The 4,753-nt window shown below is 57.0% G+C and overlaps 1 long non-coding RNA gene across 4 annotated transcripts; it reads left to right on the top strand.

The window, feature by feature from the left end:
• Nucleotides 1–339: 339 nt before the first annotated feature.
• On the top strand, nt 340–3,629 carry LOC119867905. 4 transcript variants are annotated; one of them, XR_005384992.1, is made up of 7 exons: nt 343–469; nt 1,328–1,378; nt 1,550–1,654; nt 2,189–2,256; nt 2,682–2,814; nt 3,042–3,094; nt 3,208–3,629. It is a non-coding gene; the product is annotated as an uncharacterized LOC119867905 (long non-coding RNA). The 4 variants fall into 4 exon arrangements; XR_005384993.1 differs by lacking the exon at nt 2,189–2,256 and having other exon boundaries at nt 340–469; nt 1,137–1,378; XR_005384991.1 differs by lacking the exon at nt 2,189–2,256 and having other exon boundaries at nt 3,055–3,094.
• The last annotated feature ends 1,124 nt before the right edge of the window (nt 3,630–4,753 follow it).

Here is a 4,753-nt window from a genome sequence, read left to right as displayed (position 1 = left end):
CTAATAGGGGATCCTACTTCTCAAGAACCATGCCCAGGGCTGTTTGCAGGTTTTCAATTGCACGTGCTACCCCGCCCCCCCGCCCCATCTCTAATCCTTGGAGATAAGGAGACGGAGGCGATGCTCCCGTGTGCGTGAGGGGGGGGTGCCCGCAGGGGAGCAGAGGGAACAGAGGGTCGCCTGTGTTCGGGAGCAGCCCCTCTTCCAAGCAGGACTCCGACGCCACGGCCCCAAGCGCCGGGGTTGCGGCCTGGTGACCCGCCCCGGCCGCGGCCGAGCTGCCGGAGGGGGGCGCTCGCCGCAGCCGCCGGGTCGGGCCTGGGCCGCGGTGCGGGTTCGCGGGCAGGCGCGGGGCGACCGTGCAGCAGGCGGCGCGGCGGGCGCGGGGCCCGGGGACCCGGGAGGCGTCGGATTCTCTGCTCCCCGCTGCTGGGCCGCCCCCCGGGGCTGGGCCGCCACGAGTCCCCAGGTCGGGAGGAAGCGGGGGAAAGGCCGGGAACGCGCTGCGGGGGCGGCGGGGGCACCGAGCTGGGGGCCGTGCGGGCGGGGCCAGTCGGAGGGCGGGGGGGGGGCGGGTAAAGGTCGGAAGGGGGCGGTAGGGCGGAAGAGAGGCGGGTCAGCAGGAGGATGCAGGGACCCCGAGCCGGCCAGGGCGCCCAGAGGCCCGGGACACAGCAGGCGCCGAGGGCGGAGGGCGGAGGGCGGAGGGCGGGGCGGAGGGGCCCGGAGCTGGGGGGCAGGCGGGAGGCCCCGGGCATCCAGCCCCCGACCTCGGGGAGGTGACTGCGCCCAGCAGGGGCCTGGGCTTCCCCCCTCCCCGGGGGGCAGGTCCGGCGGCGGTGGGAGGCAGCCTGGCCTTGCCCGCACTCCTGCCCGCCCCCTTCGCCTTGTCCTCCGCGGGTCCCTGAACCCCCAGGTCGGTGCAGAGGACTCTGCGGACTGCTGGACGGGCGCGACGCGGCGGCGGTGCAGAGGCCTGAACCCTTTAACCTTCTGGCTTCTCCCCCACGCCGCGCCGCCCACCGCACCCCACCGCACCCCACTCCACCCCGCCCCCTTTACCCAGACTGAGGAGAGTCTGCATGATGGAAAGGTTTTTCCCCACATCGTGTAGCTGGTTATACTGTGGTTTCCAGGGTAAGAACCTGGGCTCGCCAGCCCTAACGGTATGAACCCAGGTTCCAGGTTTATGCTTCCAAGGATTCCAGAACTCTTTGCAGCTCTCCACCCAGGAAGCGGCCAGACTGCTTCCCCCATCCCTAGCCTGTCCGCCTGTCCATTCACCTTGTGTAGCCCTCTGAGGCTCTGCTCACCTGTCCACCTATAGGCTGTCTCTTTGCCTGAAGACTCTGCTCTTACCTGGAAGTCTGTGCCAAGGGTGAGTGAGACCCCGAGGATAAAGAGCAAAGGGTGGAGATGAAGGGACAGCTGATAACTGGGAAGGGGAGGGATCTGAGAGTGATGGTGGAGAGGGGGCTGCTTCTCTGCAACCAGGACCTGTTGAAGGCTTTTGGCCAAAGTCCCTGCTAATGCCGTTCTGTGCCCTTAGAGGGACAGAGCCAGGTGGGAATGCAGCCAGCCAGGTCCCAGAAAGATGTCATCAACCTGGTCTTCCAATACTGGCAAGCTGTGCTCCGGTGGCTTGTGCCTCAAGGTGAGAGCAGAAGAGCTGAAAGAGACAGGCTGGGCTGTTAGATGTAAAGGCCGGGGGGGGGGGGGGGGGGGGGGGGGGGGGGGTGTTGCCCAACCTGACATGAAAAGCATTTTCCACAAATTCCTCTGTCTGAAACTTTCTCATCATACTCACCTTTGGAGCCTCACCTGCCCAGACCCTGAGCGAGACAAGGGTGGTGGCCTCCCAGCCTTGGTGGGGAAGCTGTTCTCACTTGCCTTCTTTAGAGGGGCACAGTAGAGATGACTAGAAGTCCCTGGAAGAGGCCAGAGTCCATCTCCTTGGGACTAGCCCCATACCCCTCCCCACCATGCTATCCAGGTGCTCAGAGCCAGGAATTCTGGGATCCCCAGTCAGACCCTCTCCCTCCCCCCGCCACATATTCCAGATTCTGAACTGGGGCAAATAGAAGCGAATGGCAAATAGAAGCATGTTGGATGGGGGTGGAGAATGGGAGGGGATTCCTTGGGGGAAAAGCATCCAACCCTCCTTGAAAGCAGGGTTTCATGGTTGCAGGGTCCAGAGGGGAGATCTGCTTGGAGTTCAAATTACTGCTACTAATGATCATCGTGTCTAATGTGCAAGTAATGCCTCAGAGTTCTAAAAACACTGTGTACATCCTCAACTTCATTCGGTTCTCATAATAGCACCATTGTTAAATTCACATTTGACCACTTACTGCAACGCGAAGCACTATGCTAAGAGACTTACCTGGATTATCTCCTGTAATTCTCCCAACAATGGTTCATCATTTCATGGACGAGAAGACTGAAGCTCGGCCAACTTAATTAAGTTTCCCAGGGTCACAGAACTCGTAAGGGCAGGGATTCCAATGCTGAGGAGGGCAGAAGGCAAACTCCTATACCCCAGCCAGTCTCTGGATCCCTCCAATGCCTGGTGCCTTATGCACTTTGGGGAAAGCAGAAATTCTAATATCACACTCTGGTTTCCGGGGTGGGCCAATCCCATTGTCCCAAGTGACCTTACGCTCCTCCCTCTCTCCCTGCAGGACTGTTCTGGAAGGATGATGTCACTCAAGATATGAAGACCCAGAAGATAGAGCACATGCCCAGGCTCCATGCCTCAGAGACCAGCATGAGGGATGGGTAGACAGCCTTTTCCACCAAAACCACCACGCCCAGGTGTGTGAGGCCTGTGATCTGTCCACACTGCCCATGACCGGTAGACAGAACAATTGGGAAAGGAAGGAGTGTCAGGGCAGCAGGTAGGAGCTGTCTGAAGTCCAGTAAATAGAATGAAGAGAGCACCTGTCTGATTCCAGCCAGAAGCAATCCCATGATACCTTGGTGATGTCTGCAGAGGGAGGGGATTGGGATGCTTGGCTACTAATTGATATCCCTGGCTTAAGATTTGTCTTCTAGGGACAAGTGCAAAGAGGAACTCTGACTGTTGTTCCCTAAGGTGAGACTCCCTCAGGGATTTTGAAATTCCTCATTTGGATCCCATCTCTTCTCCTCTGGGCCTTCTCACCATTTTCTCTTCACCTTTGACTCCTGCCTTCCTTCCCGTCACAGCCCAGTGACCAAGGTGAACAGGGAACAATGCTTGAACTCTGAAATGGTTTCAGAGGTCCCGAACCAAGAGATGACCAACCATGGCAAGGCCCCACTGCAGGTGAGGACCTGGCTTGTCCAGGAAGGCTGAGCCCACCCAGGGCCTGTTTATAGAGGGACGCAGGGTGAAGGAGGGAATATACATTGGTTGATAAATAAATGACAAGACTTCACTGAGGCTGATGGAGAACCTTCTGGAAGAGAGGGCCTGGAGGATGGAAGAGAACAGAGCTTTTAATTCAGAGCCAGCTCAGTCCTGGCTCTGCCACTGCCCAGCTGTGACCTTGGACACATTGCCTAGGCCCTTCAAATCCCTTCTTCCACACCTGTGAAATGGTAATGGTAATAAAGGCGACCCCTCTGGTGTTGCTGTGTGGCTTAAAGACAATATATGAAAAAGGCCAGTGGTTGCTGGGTAAGGGGAAATTCTTCCTTTCCTCACTGGGGGGGGGGGGGGGGGGGCGCCCCTACTTCCTCTCTCACAGACAACTTTTCATATATTTCAGCAACTGCAGGGTGCAGGGGCTAGGGGCCTCCAGGAGCCTCTGGCTCTGTAAGATCAAGCACAGGCCCAGAGCTTGAAGGGCCTGCGGAAATCTACTTGGGAGGCTTCACAACTTAAATATGAACTCTCTGTTTTTCTAAGGAAATCTTGAGTGTGACATGACGCTAATCCTTACCTTGCCCCTCCACCCATCCATATCTATATAAGTTTCTCTTTCTCTATGCACACGCACACATACATATCTACACACATATCTAGCTCTCTCTATAGCTCTAAAGCTACTATCCTTAAATGGGGGAGGAGTTTCCAGAAGCCCTTGAATTCAGCCTCCCCCTTGCTCTTCTCTGTGGTGTGGAGGGCAAGTCACCTGGGGAAAGCTCTCGGGCATCCCCTTGGGCACTTGAGCTCTTGGAAGCCCGGGGCGAAGGCTACTCACCTATTAGGTATCATCCGTCTTTAGAGCTGAGAAGCTGAGTGGGCAGGCAGGGAGCAGGGCCAGACCTGGTCTCCTGACCCAACTTGCACCCACCCAGCCCCACCCTTCCTCTCCAGGGCCCCAGGAGAGGTTGGGCTGCTTCACACATCGACTTCTCCACACTAATGATAGCCGGAGGAGGTGACACTTGAACTTTGACCTAAATGATACCAGGAAGCAGCCCTGGAAAGATCTGAAGGAAGAATCCCCAAGGCAGACAAAAGTACAGATGCAGTGGCACTAAGGAGGGCATGGGATGGGAGGAGCACTGGATATTATACTGTATGTTGGCAAATTGAATTTAAATTTAAAAAATTTTAAAGATTTTATTTATTTATTCATGACACACACACACACACACACACACACAGAGGCAGAGACACAGGCAGAGGGAGAAGCAGACCCCATGCAGGGAGCCTGACGTGGGACTCGATCCTGGATCACAGCCTGGGCTTCAGGCAGCGCTAAACTGCTGAGCCACCTGGGCTGCCCTAAATAAAAAAATTTTTTTTTAATTGCCCTTAGGT

Source organism: Canis lupus, chromosome 37, assembly GCF_011100685.1.
Source record: "Canis lupus familiaris isolate Mischka breed German Shepherd chromosome 37, alternate assembly UU_Cfam_GSD_1.0, whole genome shotgun sequence".
Lineage (NCBI taxonomy): Eukaryota > Metazoa > Chordata > Mammalia > Carnivora > Canidae > Canis > Canis lupus.
Note: the sequence above shows the minus strand (reverse complement) of the source record. Positions and strands in the feature narration are given on the sequence as shown.